Raw genomic sequence first — 15674 nt, forward strand, 5'->3', positions numbered from 1 at the left:
CAGTAGCACAGGGAGAACTATGCACAGTTTCAGGTTTCTGGGACTTCACATCACTGACAAGCTCACTCACCATGCATTCCCTAATGAAAAAGGCACAAGAACACACACACCTTCTGTGAAGATTGAGAAGGGGCCAGTATTACCTGTTGCATGTTGCAGAGATTCAGCTGCACACAGCTTCCTCGTTAGTATAGTGGACAGTATCTCCGCCTGTCACGCGGAAGACCGGGGTTCGATTCCCCGACGGGGAGAGAATATGTCTTTTCTGAACCTACGGCCGAAAAACCTGAAAAGGTTTTGGATCAGCAAGGTGCGACGCGCTAAAGGCATTGCTTTGGCCGGGAATCGAACCCGGGTCAACTGCTTGGAAGGCAGCTATGCTCACCACTATACCACCAACGCCACAAACAAGCACACCATTGTTTTGCTGAAAGACCCTCAGTGTAAATTTTCCCCTTGGAAAGATGACCAAACTCTGTCATTTCCACTGCGGGACACATGCACGCTTGGTGGAAAATTGTGGTTTCTGTAGTGTAGTGGTCATCACGTTCGCCTTACACGCGAAAGGTCCCTGGTTCGAAACCAGGCAGAAACATGCCTTTAGTTCTTGTCTTTTGTCTGACACTATGGGCAAGCCTGTCATCACACCTCATTAGTAGATGGGAACAATCTATATTTTGTGTTAGGCCTTATTAAGACAATTGCGAGCACAGGAAGCAATCATGCCATCCCCGTGCTGTTGTTGTGCCTTCTGCGCTTGGCTTCGGATGTGGAAAAAAACAGAATAAAACAATTACACCTGGTGGACATTCAACCGTCATGCCTGAAGGGTTCCGCTATCAACTGTGGGCCGGTTAGCTCAGTTGGTTAGAGCGTGGTGCTAATAACGCCAAGGTCGCGGGTTCGATCCCCGTACGGGCCAAAAGTTCTTCTCTTTGTTTTGCTATATCATGCTTTCAGACGGTCATCTGTCAAGCAGAAGCAAATGGTGAATCAGGTAAATAACGTACACTGAAGTTATACACTCAAACTAATAGTTTTTAAAGCTGTTCTCAGTGGCATTCACACAGTCAAAACCTTCGTTGGAGAATGCGGGCATCGATCCCGCTACCTCTCGCATGCTAAGCGAGCGCTCTACCATTTGAGCTAATTCCCCTTGAAGAAACAGGAGCTGTTAGCCTCTCATGACAACAGCAGAACATTTAGAAGGCTGAAGCATGTTGATCAGAGGTGACTCACTTCAGCAGTAGCACAGGGAGAACTATGCACAGTTTCAGGTTTCTGGGACTTCACATCACTGACAAGCTCACTCACCATGCATTCCCTAATGAAAAAGGCACAAGAACACACACACCTTCTGTGAAGATTGAGAAGGGGCCAGTATTACCTGTTGCATGTTGCAGAGATTCAGCTGCACACAGCTTCCTCGTTAGTATAGTGGACAGTATCTCCGCCTGTCACGCGGAAGACCGGGGTTCGATTCCCCGACGGGGAGAGAATATGTTTTTTTCTGAACCTACGGCCGAAAAACCTGAAATGGATTTGGATCAGCAAGGTGCGACGCGCTAAAGGCAATGCGTTGGCCGGGAATCGAACCCGGGTCAACTGCTTGGAAGGCAGCTATGCTCACCACTATACCACCAACGCCACAAACAAGCACACCATTGTTTTGCTGAAAGACCCTCAGTGTAAATTTTCCCCTGGGAAAGATGACCAAACTCTGTCATTTCCACTGCGGGACACATGCACGCTTGGTGGAAAATTGTGGTTTCTGTAGTGTAGTGGTCATCACGTTCGCCTTACACGCGAAAGGTCCCTGGTTCGAAACCAGGCAGAAACATGCCTTTAGTTCTTGTCTTTTGTCTGACACTATGGGCAAGCCTGTCATCACACCTCATTAGTAGATGGGAACAATCTATATTTTGTGTTAGGCCTTATTAAGACAATTGCGAGCACAGGAAGCAATCATGCCATCCCCGTGCTGTTGTTGTGCCTTCTGCACTTGCCTTCGGATGTGGAAAAAAACAGAATAAAACAATTACACCTGGTGGACATTCATCCGTCATGCCTGAAGGGTTCCGCTATCAACTGTGGGCCGGTTAGCTCAGTTGGTTAGAGCGTGGTGCTAATAACGCCAAGGTCGCGGGTTCGATCCCCGTACGGGCCAAAAGTTCTTCTCTTTGTTTTGCTATATCATGCTTTCAGACGGTCATCTGTCAAGCAGAGGCAAATGGTGAATCAGGTAAATAACGTACACTGAAGTTATACACTCAAACTAATAGTTTTTAAAGCTGTTCTCAGTGGCATTCACACAGTCAAAACCTTCGTTGGAGAATGCAGGCATCGATCCCGCTACCTCTCGCATGCTAAGCGAGCGCTCTACCATTTGAGCTAATTCCCCTTGAAGAAACAGGAGCTGTTAGCCTCTCATGACAACAGCAGAACATTTAGAAGGCTGAAGCATGTTGATCAGAGGTGACTCACTTCAGCAGTAGCACAGGGAGAACTATGCACAGTTTCAGGTTTCTGGGACTTCACATCACTGACAAGCTCACTCACCATGCATTCCCTAATGAAAAAGGCACAAGAACACACACACCTTCTGTGAAGATTGAGAAGGGGCCAGTATTACCTGTTGCATGTTGCAGAGATTCAGCTGCACACAGCTTCCTCGTTAGTATAGTGGACAGTATCTCCGCCTGTCACGCGGAAGACCGGGGTTCGATTCCCCGACGGGGAGAGAATATGTTTTTTCTGAACCTACGGCCGAAAAACCTGAAATGGATTTGGATCAGCAAGGTGCGACGCGCTAAAGGCATTGCGTTGGCCGGGAATCGAACCCGGGTCAACTGCTTGGAAGGCAGCTATGCTCACCACTATACCACCAACGCCACAAACAAGCACACCATTGTTTTGCTGAAAGACCCTCAGTGTAAATTTTCCCCTTGGAAAGATGACCAAACTCTGTCATTTCCACTGCGGGACACATGCACGCTTGGTGGAAAATTGTGGTTTCTGTAGTGTAGTGGTCATCACGTTCGCCTTACACGCGAAAGGTCCCTGGTTCGAAACCAGGCAGAAACATGCCTTTAGTTCTTGTCTTTTGTCTGACACTATGGGCAAGCCTGTCATCACACCTCATTAGTAGATGGGAACAATCTATATTTTGTGTTAGGCCTTATTAAGACAATTGCGAGCACAGGAAGCAATCATGCCATCCCCGTGCTGTTGTTGTGCCTTCTGCACTTGCCTTCGGATGTGGAAAAAAACAGAATAAAACAATTACACCTGGTGGACATTCATCCGTCATGCCTGAAGGGTTCCGCTATCAACTGTGGGCCGGTTAGCTCAGTTGGTTAGAGCGTGGTGCTAATAACGCCAAGGTCGCGGGTTCGATCCCCGTACGGGCCAAAAGTTCTTCTCTTTGTTTTGCTATATCATGCTTTCAGACGGTCATCTGTCAAGCAGAGGCAAATGGTGAATCAGGTAAATAACGTACACTGAAGTTATACACTCAAACTAATAGTTTTTAAAGCTGTTCTCAGTGGCATTCACACAGTCAAAACCTTCGTTGGAGAATGCGGGCATCGATCCCGCTACCTCTCGCATGCTAAGCGAGCGCTCTACCATTTGAGCTAATTCCCCTTGAAGAAACAGGAGCTGTTAGCCTCTCATGACAACAGCATAACATTTAGAAGGCTGAAGCATGTTGATCAGAGGTGACTCACTTCAGCAGTAGCACAGGGAGAACTATGCACAGTTTCAGGTTTCTGGGACTTCACATCACTGACAAGCTCACTCACCATGCATTCCCTAATGAAAAAGGCACAAGAACACACACACCTTCTGTGAAGATTGAGAAGGGGCCAGTATTACCTGTTGCATGTTGCAGAGATTCAGCTGCACACAGCTTCCTCGTTAGTATAGTGGACAGTATCTCCGCCTGACACGCGGAAGACCGGGGTTCGATTCCCCGACGGGGAGAGAATATGTTTTTTCTGAACCTACGGCCGAAAAACCTGAAAAGGATTTGGATCAGCAAGGTGCGACGCGCTAAAGGCAATGCGTTGGCCGGGAATCGAACCCGGGTCAACTGCTTGGAAGGCAGCTATGCTCACCACTATACCACCAACGCCACAAACAAGCACACCATTGTTTTGCTGAAAGACCCTCAGTGTAAATTTTCCCCTTGGAAAGATGACCAAACTCTGTCATTTCCACTGCGGGACACATGCACGCTTGGTGGAAAATTGTGGTTTCTGTAGTGTAGTGGTCATCACGTTCGCCTTACACGCGAAAGGTCCCTGGTTCGAAACCAGGCAGAAACATGCCTTTAGTTCTTGTCTTTTGTCTGACACTATGGGCAAGCCTGTCATCACACCTCATTAGTAGATGGGAACAATCTATATTTTGTGTTAGGCCTTATTAAGACAATTGCGAGCACAGGAAGCAATCATGCCATCCCCGTGCTGTTGTTGTGCCTTCTGCGCTTGGCTTCGGATGTGGAAAAAAACAGAATAAAACAATTACACCTGGTGGACATTCATCCGTCATGCCTGAAGGGTTCCGCTATCAACTGTGGGACGGTTAGCTCAGTTGGTTAGAGCGTGGTGCTAATAACGCCAAGGTCGCGGGTTCGATCCCCGTACGGGCCAAAAGTTCTTCTCTTTGTTTTGCTATATCATGCTTTCAGACGGTCATCTGTCAAGCAGAGGCAAATGGTGAATCAGGTAAATAACGTACACTGAAGTTATACACTCAAACTAATAGTTTTTAAAGCTGTTCTCAGTGGCATTCACACAGTCAAAACCTTCGTTGGAGAATGCGGGCATCGATCCCGCTACCTCTCGCATGCTAAGCGAGCGCTCTACCATTTGAGCTAATTCCCCTTGAAGAAACAGGAGCTGTTAGCCTCTCATGACAACAGCAGAACATTTAGAAGGCTGAAGCATGTTGATCAGAGGTGACTCACTTCAGCAGTAGCACAGGGAGAACTATGCAGAGTTTCAGGTTTCTGGGACTTCACATCACTGACAAGCTCACTCACCATGCATTCCCTAATGAAAAAGGCACAAGAACACACACACCTTCTGTGAAGATTGAGAAGGGGCCAGCATTACCTGTTGCATGTTGCAGAGATTCAGCTGCACACAGCTTCCTCGTTAGTATAGTGGACAGTATCTCCGCTTGTCACGCGGAAGACCGGGGTTCGATTCGCCGACGGGGAGAGAATATGTTTTTTCTGAACCTACGGCCGAAAAACCTGAAAAGGTTTTGGATCAGCAAGGTGCGACGCGCTAAAGGCATTGCGTTGGCCGGGAATCGAACCCGGGTTAACTGCTTGGAAGGCAGCTATGCTCACCACTATACCACCAACGCCACAAACAAGCACACCATTGTTTTGCTGAAAGACCCTCAGTGTAAATTTTCCCCTTGGAAAGATGACCAAACTCTGTCATTTCCACTGCGGGACACATGCACGCTTGGTGGAAAATTGTGGTTTCTGTAGTGTAGTGGTCATCACGTTCGCCTTACACGCGAAAGGTCCCTGGTTCGAAACCAGGCAGAAACATGCCTTTAGTTCTTGTCTTTTGTCTGACACTATGGGCAAGCCTGTCATCACACCTCATTAGTAGATGGGAACAATCTATATTTTGTGTTAGGCCTTATTAAGACAATTGCGAGCACAGGAAGCAATCATGCCATCCCCGTGCTGTTGTTGTGCCTTCTGCGCTTGGCTTCGGATGTGGAAAAAAACAGAATAAAACAATTACACCTGGTGGACATTCGTCCGTCATGCCTGAACGGTTCCGCTATCAACTGTGGGCCGGTTAGCTCAGTTGGTTAGAGCGTGGTGCTAATAACGCCAAGGTCGCGGGTTCGATCCCTGTACGGGCCAAAAGTTCTTCTCTTTGTTTTGCTATATCATGCTTTCAGACGGTCATCTGTCAAGCATAGGCAAATGGTGAATCAGGTAAATAACGTACACTGAAGTTATACACTCAAACTTATAGTTTTTAAAGCTGTTCTCAGTGGCATTCACACAGTCAAAACCTTCGTTGGAGAATGCGGGCATCGATCCCGCTACCTCTCGCATGCTAAGCGAGCGCTCTACCATTTGAGCTAATTCCCCTTGAAGAAACAGGAGCTGTTAGCCTCTCATGACAACAGCAGAACATTTAGAAGGCTGAAGCATGTTGATCAGAGGTGACTCACTTCAGCAGTAGCACAGGGAGAACTATGCACAGTTTCAGGTTTCTGGGACTTCACATCACTGACAAGCTCACTCACCATGCATTCCCTAATGAAAAAGGCACAAGAACACACACACCTTCTGTGAAGATTGAGAAGGGGCCAGTATTACCTGTTGCATGTTGCAGAGATTCAGCTGCACACAGCTTCCTCGTTAGTATAGTGGACAGTATCTCCGCCTGTCACGCGGAAGACCGGGGTTCGATTCTCCGACGGGGAAAGAATATGTTTTTTTCTGAACCTACGGCCGAAAAACCTGAAAAGGATTTGGATCAGCAAGGTGCGACGCGCTAAAGGCAATGCGTTGGCCGGGAATCGAACCCGGGTCAACTGCTTGGAAGGCAGCTATGCTCACCACTATACCACCAACGCCACAAACAAGCACACCATTGTTTTGCTGAAAGACCCTCAGTGTAAATTTTCCCCTGGGAAAGATGACGAAACTCTGTCATTTCCACTGCGGGACACATGCACGCTTGATGGAAAATTGTGGTTTCTGTAGTGTAGTGGTCATCACGTTCGCCTTACACGCGAAAGGTCCCTGGTTCGAAACCAGGCAGAAACATGCCTTTAGTTCTTGTCTTTTGTCTGACACTATGGGCAAGCCTGTCATCACACCTCATTAGTAGATGGGAACAATCTATATTTTGTGTTAGGCCTTATTAAGACAATTGCGAGCACAGGAAGCAATCATGCCATCCCCGTGCTGTTGTTGTGCCTTCTGCGCTTGGCTTCGGATGTGGAAAAAAACAGAATAAAACAATTACACCTGGTGGACATTCATCCGTCATGCCTGAAGGGTTCCGCTTTCAACTGTGGGCCGGTTAGCTCAGTTGGTTAGAGCGTGGTGCTAATATCGCCAAGGTCGTGGGTTCGATCCCCGTACGGGCCAAAAATTCTTCTCTTTGTTTTGCTATATCATGCTTTCAGACAGTCATCTGTCAAGCAGAGGCAAATGGTGAATCAGGTAAATAACGTACACTGAAGTTATACACTCAAACTAATAGTTTTTAAAGCTGTTCTCAGTGGCATTCACACAGTCAAAACCTTCGTTGGAGAATGCGGGCATCGATCCCGCTACCTCTCGCATGCTAAGCGAGCGCTCTACCATTTGAGCTAATTCCCCTTGAAGAAACAGGAGCTGTTAGCCTCTCATGACAACAGCAGAACATTTAGAAGGCTGAAGCATGTTGATCAGAGGTGACTCACTTCAGCAGTAGCACAGGGAGAACTATGCACAGTTTCAGGTTTCTGGGACTTCACATCACTGACAAGCTCACTCACCATGCATTCCCTAATGAAAAAGGCACAAGAACACACACACCTTCTGTGAAGATTGAGAAGGGGCCAGTATTACCTGTTGCATGTTGCAGAGATTCAGCTGCACACAGCTTCCTCGTTAGTATAGTGGACAGTATCTCCGCTTGTCACGCGGAAGACCGGGGTTCGATTCGCCGACGGGGAGAGAATATGTTTTTTCTGAACCTACGGCCGAAAAACCTGAAAAGGTTTTGGATCAGCAAGGTGCGACGCGCTAAAGGCATTGCGTTGGCCGGGAATCGAACCCGGGTCAACTGCTTGGAAGGCAGCTATGCTCACCACTATACCACCAACGCCACAAACAAGCACACCATTGTTTTGCTGAAAGACCCTCAGTGTAAATTTTCCCCTGGGAAAGATGACCAAACTCTGTCATTTCCACTGCGGGACACATGCACGCTTGGTGGAAAATTGTGGTTTCTGTAGTGTAGTGGTCATCACGTTCGCCTTACACGCGAAAGGTCCCTGGTTTGAAACCAGGCAGAAACATGCCTTTAGTTCTTGTCTTTTGTCTGACACTATGGGCAAGCCTGTCATCACACCTCATTAGTAGATGGGAACAATCTATATTTTGTGTTAGGCCTTATTAAGACAATTGCGAGCACAGGAAGCAATCATGCCATCCCCGTGCTGTTGTTGTGCCTTCTGCGCTTGGCTTCGGGTGTGGAAAAAAACAGAATAAAACAATTACACCTGGTGGACATTCATCCGTCATGCCTGAAGGGTTCCGCTATCAACTGTGGGCCTATTAGCTCAGTTGGTTAGAGCGTGGTGCTAATAACGCCAAGGTCGCGGGTTAGATCCCCGTACGGGCCAAAAGTTCTTCTCTTTGTTTTGCTATATCATGCTTTCAGACGGTCATCTGTCAAGCAGAGGCAAATGGTGAATCAGGTAAATAACGTACACTGAAGTTATACACTCAAACTAATATTTTTTAAAGCTGTTCTCAGTGGCATTCACACAGTCAAAACCTTCGTTGGAGAATGCGGGCATCGATCCCGCTACCTCTCGCATGCTAAGCGAGCGCTCTACCATTTGAGCTAATTCCCCTTGAAGAAACAGGAGCTGTTAGCCTCTCATGACAACAGCAGAACATTTAGAAGGCTGAAGCATGTTGATCAGAGGTGACTCACTTCAGCAGTAGCACAGGGAGAACTATGCACAGTTTCAGGTTTCTGGGACTTCACATCACTGACAAGCTCACTCACCATGCATTCCCTAATGAAAAAGGCACAAGAACACACACACCTTCTGTGAAGATTGAGAAGGGGCCAGTATTACCTGTTGCATGTTGCAGAGATTCAGCTGCACACAGCTTCCTCGTTAGTATAGTGGACAGTATCTCCGCCTGTCACGCGGAAGACCGGGGTTCGATTCTCCGACGGGGAGAGAATATGTTTTTTTCTGAACCTACGGCCGAAAAAACTGAAAAGGATTTGGATCAGCAAGGTGCGACGCGCTAAAGGCAATGCGTTGGCCGGGAATCGAACCCGGGTCAACTGCTTGGAAGGCAGCTATGCTCACCACTATACCACCAACGCCACAAACAAGCACACCATTGTTTTGCTGAAAGACCCTCAGTGTAAATTTTCCCCTGGGAAAGATGACCAAACTCTGTCATTTCCACTGCGGGACACATGCACGCTTGGTGGAAAATTGTGGTTTCTGTAGTGTAGTGGTCATCACGTTCGCCTTACACGCGAAAGGTCCCTGGTTCGAAACCAGGCAGAAACATGCCTTTAGTCCTTGTCTTTTGTCTGACACTATGGGCAAGCCTGTCATCACACCTCATTAGTAGATGGGAACAATCTATATTTTGTGTTAGGCCTTATTAAGACAATTGCGAGCACAGGAAGCAATCGTGCCATCCCCGTGCTGTTGTTGTGCCTTCTGCGCTTGCCTTCGGATGTGGAAAAAAACAGAATAAAACAATTACACCTGGTGGACATTCATCCGTCATGCCTGAAGGGTTCCGCTATTAACTGTGGGCTGGTTAGCTCAGTTGGTTAGAGCGTGGTGCTAATAACGCCAAGGTCGCGGGTTCGATCCCCGTACGGGCCAAAAGTTCTTCTCTTTGTTTTGCTATATCATGCTTTCAGACGGTCATCTGTCAAGCAGAGGCAAATGGTGAATCAGGTAAATAACGTACACTGAAGTTATACACTCAAACTAATAGTTTTTAAAGCTGTTCTCAGTGGCATTCACACAGTCAAAACCTTCGTTGGAGAATGCAGGCATCGATCCCGCTACCTCTCGCATGCTAAGCGAGCGCTCTACCATTTGAGCTAATTCCCCTTGAAGAAACAGGAGCTGTTAGCCTCTCATGACAACAGCAGAACATTTAGAAGGCTGAAGCATGTTGATCAGAGGTGACTCACTTCAGCAGTAGCACAGGGAGAACTATGCACAGTTTCAGGTTTCTGGGACTTCACATCACTGACAAGCTCACTCACCATGCATTCCCTAATGAAAAAGGCACAAGAACACACACACCTTCTGTGAAGATTGAGAAGGGGCCAGTATTACCTGTTGCATGTTGCAGAGATTCAGCTGCACACAGCTTCCTCGTTAGTATAGTGGACAGTATCTCCGCCTGTCACGCGGAAGACCGGGGTTCGATTCCCTGACGGGGAGAGAATATGTTTTTTTCTGAACCTACGGCCGAAAAACCTGAAAAGGATTTGGATCAGCAAGGTGCGATGCGCTAAAGGCAATGCGTTGGCCGGGAATCGAACCCGGGTCAACTGCTTGGAAGGCAGCTATGCTCACCACTATACCACCAACGCCACAAACAAGCACACCATTGTTTTGCTGAAAGACCCTCAGTGTAAATTTTCCCCTGGGAAAGATGACCAAACTCTGTCATTTCCACTGCGGGACACATGCACGCTTGGTGGAAAATTGTGGTTTCTGTAGTGTAGTGGTCATCACGTTCGCCTTACACGCGAAAGGTCCCTGGTTCGAAACCAGGCAGAAACATGCCTTTAGTTCTTGTCTTTTGTCTGACACTATGGGCAAGCCTGTCATCACACCTCATTAGTAGATGGGAACAATCTATATTTTGTGTTAGGCCTTATTAAGACAATTGCGAGCACAGGAAGCAATCATGCCATCCCCGTGCTGTTGTTGTGCCTTCTGCGCTTGGCTTCGGATGTGGAAAAAAACAGAATAAAACAATTACACCTGGTGGACATTCATCCGTCATGCCTGAAGGGTTCCGCTATCAACTGTGGGCCGGTTAGCTCAGTTGGTTAGAGCGTGGTGCTAATAACGCCAAGGTCGCGGGTTCGATCCCCGTACGGGCCAAAAGTTCTTCTCTTTGTTTTGCTATATCATGCTTTCAGACGGTCATCTGTCAAGCAGAGGCAAATGGTGAGTCAGGTAAATAACGTACACTGAAGTTATACACTCAAACTAATAGTTTTTAAAGCTGTTCTCAGTGGCATTCACACAGTCAAAACCTTCGTTGGAGAATGCGGGCATCGATCCCGCTACCTCTCGCATGCTAAGCGAGCGCTCTACCATTTGAGCTAATTCCCCTTGAAGAAACAGGAGCTGTTAGCCTCTCATGACAACAGCAGAACATTTAGAAGGCTGAAGCATGTTGATCAGAGGTGACTCACTTCAGCAGTAGCACAGGGAGAACTATGCACAGTTTCAGGTTTCTGGGACTTCACATCACTGACAAGCTCACTCACCATGCATTCCCTAATGAAAAAGGCACAAGAACACACACACCTTCTGTGAAGATTGAGAAGGGGCCAGTATTACCTGTTGCATGTTGCAGAGATTCAGCTGCACACAGCTTCCTCGTTAGTATAGTGGACAGTATCTCCGCCTGTCACGCGGAAGACGGAGGTTCGATTCCCCGACGGGGAGAGAATATGTTTTTTTCTGAACCTACGGCCGAAAAACCTGAAAAGGATTTGGATCAGCAAGGTGCGACGCGCTAAAGGCAATGCGTTGGCCGGGAATCGAACCCGGGTCAACTGCTTGGAAGGCAGCTATGCTCACCACTATACCACCAACGCCACAAACAAGCACACCATTGTTTTGCTGAAAGACCCTCAGTGTAAATTTTCCCCTGGGAAAGATGACCAAACTCTGTCATTTCCACTGCGGGACACATGCACGCTTGGTGGAAAATTGTGGTTTCTGTAGTGTAGGGGTCATCACGTTCGCCTTACACGCGAAAGGTCCCTGGTTCGAAACCAGGCAGAAACATGCCTTTAGTTCTTGTCTTTTGTCTGACACTATGGGCAAGCCTGTCATCACACCTCATTAGTAGATGGGAACAATCTATATTTTGTGTTAGGCCTTATTAAGACAATTGCGAGCACAGGAAGCAATCATGCCATCCCCGTGCTGTTGTTGTGCCTTCTGCGCTTGGCTTCGGATGTGGAAAAAAACAGAATAAAACAATTACACCTGGTGGACATTCATCCGTCATGCCTGAAGGGTTCCGCTTTCAACTGTGGGCCGGTTAGCTCAGTTGGTTAGAGCGTGGTGCTAATAACGCCAAGGTCGCGGGTTCGATCCCCGTACGGGCCAAAAATTCTTCTCTTTGTTTTGCTATATCATGCTTTCAGACGGTCATCTGTCAAGCAGAGGCAAATGGTGAGTCAGGTAAATAACGTACACTGAAGTTATACACTCAAACTTATAGTTTTTAAAGCTGTTCTCAGTGGCATTCACACAGTCAAAACCTTCGTTGGAGAATGCGGGCATCGATCCCGCTACCTCTCGCATGCTAAGCGAGCGCTCTACCATTTGAGCTAATTCCCCTTGAAGAAACAGGAGCTGTTAGCCTCTCATGACAACAGCATAACATTTAGAAGGCTGAAGCATGTTGATCAGAGGTGACTCACTTCAGCAGTAGCACAGGGAGAACTATGCACAGTTTCAGGTTTCTGGGACTTCACATCACTGACAAGCTCACTCACCATGCATTCCCTAATGAAAAAGGCACAAGAACACACACACCTTCTGTGAAGATTGAGAAGGGGCCAGTATTACCTGTTGCATGTTGCAGAGATTCAGCTGCACACAGCTTCCTCGTTAGTATAGTGGACAGTATCTCCGCCTGTCACGCGGAAGACCGGGGTTCGATTCCCCGACGGGGAGAGAATATGTTTTTTCTGAACCTACGGCCGAAAAACCTGAAACGGCTTTGGAGCAGCAAGGTGCGATGCGCTAAAGGCAATGCGTTGGCCGGGAATCGAACCCGGGTCAACTGCTTGGAAGGCAGCTATGCTCACCACTATACCACCAACGCCACAAACAAGGACACCATTGTTTTGCTGAAAGACCCTCAGTGCAAATTTTCCCCTGGGAAAGATGACCAAACTCTGTCATTTCCACTGCGGGACACATGCACGCTTGGTGGAAAATTGTGGTTTCTGTAGTGTAGTGGTCATCACGTTCGCCTTACACGCGAAAGGTCCCTGGCTCGAAACCAGGCAGAAACATGCCTTTAGTTCTTGTCTTTTGTCTGACACTATGGGCAAGCCTGTCATCACACCTCATTAGTAGATGGGAACAATCTATATTTTGTGTTAGGCCTTATTAAGACAATTGCGAGCACAGGAAGCAATCATGCCATCCCGGTGCTGTTGTTGTGCCTTCTGCGCTTGGCTTCGGATGTGGAAAAAAAACAGAATAAAACAATTACACCTGGTGGACATTCATCCGTCATGCCTGAAGGGTTCCGCTTTCAACTGTGGGCCGGTTAGCTCAGTTGGTTAGAGCGTGGTGCTAATAATGCCAAGGTCGCGTGTTCGATCCCCGTACGGGCCAAAAATTCTTCTCTTTGTTTTGCTATATCATGCTTTCAGACGGTCATCTGTCAAGCAGAGGCAAATGGTGAGTCAGGTAAATAACGTACACTGAAGTTATACACTCAAACTTATAGTTTTTAAAGCTGTTCTCAGTGGCATTCACACAGTCAAAACCTTCGTTGGAGAATGCGGGCATCGATCCCGCTACCTCTCGCATGCTAAGCGAGCGCTCTACCATTTGAGCTAATTCCCCTTGAAGAAACAGGAGCTGTTAGCCTCTCATGACAACAGCATAACATTTAGAAGGCTGAAGCATGTTGATCAGAGGTGACTCACTTCAGCAGTAGCACAGGGAGAACTATGCACAGTTTCAGGTTTCTGGGACTTCACATCACTGACAAGCTCACTCACCATGCATTCCCTAATGAAAAAGGCACAAGAACACACACCTTCTGTGAAGATTGAGAGGGGGCCAGTATTACCTGTTGCATTTTGCAGAGATTCAGCTGCACACAGCTTCCTCGTTAGTATAGTGGACAGTATCTCCGCCTGTCACGCGGAAGACCGGGGTTCGATTCCCCGACGGGGAGAGAATATGTTCTTTCTGAACCTACGGCCGAAAAACCTGAAAAGGTTTTGGAGCAGCAAGGTGCGACGTGCTAAATGCAATGCGTTGGCCGGGAATCGGACCCGGGTCAACTGCTTGGAAGGCAGCTATGCTCACCACTATACCACCAACGCCACAAACAAGCACACCATTGTTTTGCTGAAAGACCCTCAGTGTAAATTTTCCCCTGGGAAAGATGACCAAACTCTGTCATTTCCACTGCGGGACACATGCACGCTTGGTGGAAAATTGTGGTTTCTGTAGTGTAGTGGTCATCACGTTCGCCTTACACGCGAAAGGTCCCTGGTTCGAAACCAGGCAGAAACATGCCTTTAGTTCTTGTCTTTTGTCTGACACTATGGGCAAGCCTGTCATCACACCTCATTAGTAGATGGGAACAATCTATATTTTGTGTTAGGCCTTATTAAGACAATTGCGAGCACAGGAAGCAATCATGCCATCCCCGTGCTGTTGTTGTGCCTTCTGCGCTTGCCTTCGGATGTGGAAAAAAACAGAATAAAACAATTACACCTGGTGGACATTCATCCGTCATGCCTGAAGGGTTCCGCTTTCAACTGTGGGCCGGTTAGCTCAGTTGGTTAGAGCGTGGTGCTAATAATGCCAAGGTCGTGGGTTCGATCCCCGTACGGGCCAAAAATTCTTCTCTTTGTTTTGCTATATCATGCTTTCAGACGGTCATCTGTCAAGCAGAGGCAAATGGTGAATCAGGTAAATAACGTACACTGACGTTATACACTCAAACTTATAGTTTTTAAAGCTGTTCTCAGTGGCATTCACACAGTCAAAACCTTCGTTGGAGAATGCGGGCATCGATCCCGCTACCTCTCGCATGCTAAGCGAGCGCTCTACCATTTGAGCTAATTCCCCTTGAAGAAACAGGAGCTGTTAGCCTCTCATGACAACAGCATAACATTTAGAAGGCTGAAGCATGTTGATCAGAGGTGACTCACTTCAGCAGTAGCACAGGGAGAACTATGCACAGTTTCAGGTTCCTGGGACTTCACATCACTGACAAGCTCACTCACCATGCATTCCCTAATGAAAAAGGCACAAGAACACACATACCTTCTGTGAAGATTGAGAAGGGGCCAGTATTACCTGTTGTATGTTGCAGAGATTCAGCTGCTCACAGCTTCCTCGTTAGTATAGTGGACAGTATCTCCGCCTGTCACGTGGAAGACTGGGGTTCGATTCCCCGACAGGGAGAGAATATGTTTTTTCTGAACCTACGTCCGAAAAACCTGAAAAGGTTTTTTTGTAGCCCAGGTCAGGCACTTCTGCCTCTGTTTCTGGTTCAAAAGTGGCTTCACCTGGGGAATGCACGGTGGCTCTGGATGTTTCTACTCCAGACTCAGTCCACTGCTTCTGCAGGTCCCCCAAGGTCTGGAATCGGCCCTTCTCAACAATGTTCACCTCTTCTCGTTGTGCAGCGTTTTCTGACACACTTTTTCCTTTCCACAGACTTCCCACTGAGGTGCCTTGAAACAGCACTCTGGGAACAGCCTATTCGTTCAGAAATGTCTTTCTGTGTTTTACCCTCTTGCTTGAGGATGTCAATGATGGCCTTCTGGACAGCAGTCAGGTCGGCAGTCTTACCCATGATTGCGGTTTTGAGTAATGAACCAGGCTGGGAGTTTTTAAAAGCCTCAGGAATCTTTTGCAGGTGTTTAGAGTTAATTCGTTGATTCAGATGATTA

At 47.5% G+C, this 15674-nt stretch overlaps 20 non-coding genes across 20 annotated transcripts; all 20 read left to right on the forward strand.

The window, feature by feature from the left end:
• The first annotated feature begins 179 nt into the window (after nucleotides 1-179).
• Nucleotides 180-251, forward strand: trnad-guc (transfer RNA aspartic acid (anticodon GUC)). Its single transcript has one exon. It is a non-coding gene; the product is annotated as a tRNA-Asp (tRNA).
• Nucleotides 252-522: 271 nt separating this feature from the next.
• On the forward strand, nucleotides 523-595 carry trnav-uac (transfer RNA valine (anticodon UAC)). The gene has a single exon. It is a non-coding gene; the product is annotated as a tRNA-Val (tRNA).
• A 253-nt stretch (nucleotides 596-848) lies between these two features.
• On the forward strand, nucleotides 849-922 carry trnai-aau (transfer RNA isoleucine (anticodon AAU)). Its single transcript has one exon. It is a non-coding gene; the product is annotated as a tRNA-Ile (tRNA).
• A 501-nt stretch (nucleotides 923-1423) lies between these two features.
• On the forward strand, nucleotides 1424-1495 carry trnad-guc (transfer RNA aspartic acid (anticodon GUC)). The gene has a single exon. It is a non-coding gene; the product is annotated as a tRNA-Asp (tRNA).
• Nucleotides 1496-1767: 272 nt separating this feature from the next.
• On the forward strand, nucleotides 1768-1840 carry trnav-uac (transfer RNA valine (anticodon UAC)). The gene has a single exon. It is a non-coding gene; the product is annotated as a tRNA-Val (tRNA).
• Nucleotides 1841-2093: 253 nt separating this feature from the next.
• Nucleotides 2094-2167, forward strand: trnai-aau (transfer RNA isoleucine (anticodon AAU)). Its single transcript has one exon. It is a non-coding gene; the product is annotated as a tRNA-Ile (tRNA).
• A 501-nt stretch (nucleotides 2168-2668) lies between these two features.
• Nucleotides 2669-2740, forward strand: trnad-guc (transfer RNA aspartic acid (anticodon GUC)). The gene has a single exon. It is a non-coding gene; the product is annotated as a tRNA-Asp (tRNA).
• A 271-nt stretch (nucleotides 2741-3011) lies between these two features.
• trnav-uac (transfer RNA valine (anticodon UAC)) lies at nucleotides 3012-3084 on the forward strand. The gene has a single exon. It is a non-coding gene; the product is annotated as a tRNA-Val (tRNA).
• A 253-nt stretch (nucleotides 3085-3337) lies between these two features.
• On the forward strand, nucleotides 3338-3411 carry trnai-aau (transfer RNA isoleucine (anticodon AAU)). The gene has a single exon. It is a non-coding gene; the product is annotated as a tRNA-Ile (tRNA).
• Nucleotides 3412-3912: 501 nt separating this feature from the next.
• On the forward strand, nucleotides 3913-3984 carry trnav-gac (transfer RNA valine (anticodon GAC)). The gene has a single exon. It is a non-coding gene; the product is annotated as a tRNA-Val (tRNA).
• A 271-nt stretch (nucleotides 3985-4255) lies between these two features.
• On the forward strand, nucleotides 4256-4328 carry trnav-uac (transfer RNA valine (anticodon UAC)). Its single transcript has one exon. It is a non-coding gene; the product is annotated as a tRNA-Val (tRNA).
• A 1171-nt stretch (nucleotides 4329-5499) lies between these two features.
• Nucleotides 5500-5572, forward strand: trnav-uac (transfer RNA valine (anticodon UAC)). The gene has a single exon. It is a non-coding gene; the product is annotated as a tRNA-Val (tRNA).
• Nucleotides 5573-6744: 1172 nt separating this feature from the next.
• On the forward strand, nucleotides 6745-6817 carry trnav-uac (transfer RNA valine (anticodon UAC)). The gene has a single exon. It is a non-coding gene; the product is annotated as a tRNA-Val (tRNA).
• Nucleotides 6818-9233: 2416 nt separating this feature from the next.
• On the forward strand, nucleotides 9234-9306 carry trnav-uac (transfer RNA valine (anticodon UAC)). The gene has a single exon. It is a non-coding gene; the product is annotated as a tRNA-Val (tRNA).
• A 1172-nt stretch (nucleotides 9307-10478) lies between these two features.
• On the forward strand, nucleotides 10479-10551 carry trnav-uac (transfer RNA valine (anticodon UAC)). Its single transcript has one exon. It is a non-coding gene; the product is annotated as a tRNA-Val (tRNA).
• A 253-nt stretch (nucleotides 10552-10804) lies between these two features.
• On the forward strand, nucleotides 10805-10878 carry trnai-aau (transfer RNA isoleucine (anticodon AAU)). Its single transcript has one exon. It is a non-coding gene; the product is annotated as a tRNA-Ile (tRNA).
• A 1171-nt stretch (nucleotides 10879-12049) lies between these two features.
• On the forward strand, nucleotides 12050-12123 carry trnai-aau (transfer RNA isoleucine (anticodon AAU)). Its single transcript has one exon. It is a non-coding gene; the product is annotated as a tRNA-Ile (tRNA).
• A 501-nt stretch (nucleotides 12124-12624) lies between these two features.
• trnad-guc (transfer RNA aspartic acid (anticodon GUC)) lies at nucleotides 12625-12696 on the forward strand. The gene has a single exon. It is a non-coding gene; the product is annotated as a tRNA-Asp (tRNA).
• Nucleotides 12697-13867: 1171 nt separating this feature from the next.
• Nucleotides 13868-13939, forward strand: trnad-guc (transfer RNA aspartic acid (anticodon GUC)). Its single transcript has one exon. It is a non-coding gene; the product is annotated as a tRNA-Asp (tRNA).
• Nucleotides 13940-14210: 271 nt separating this feature from the next.
• Nucleotides 14211-14283, forward strand: trnav-uac (transfer RNA valine (anticodon UAC)). The gene has a single exon. It is a non-coding gene; the product is annotated as a tRNA-Val (tRNA).
• Nucleotides 14284-15674: the final 1391 nt, after the last annotated feature.

This window comes from Astyanax mexicanus, unplaced genomic scaffold, assembly GCF_023375975.1.
Source record: "Astyanax mexicanus isolate ESR-SI-001 unplaced genomic scaffold, AstMex3_surface scaffold_34, whole genome shotgun sequence".
NCBI lineage: Eukaryota > Metazoa > Chordata > Actinopteri > Characiformes > Acestrorhamphidae > Astyanax > Astyanax mexicanus.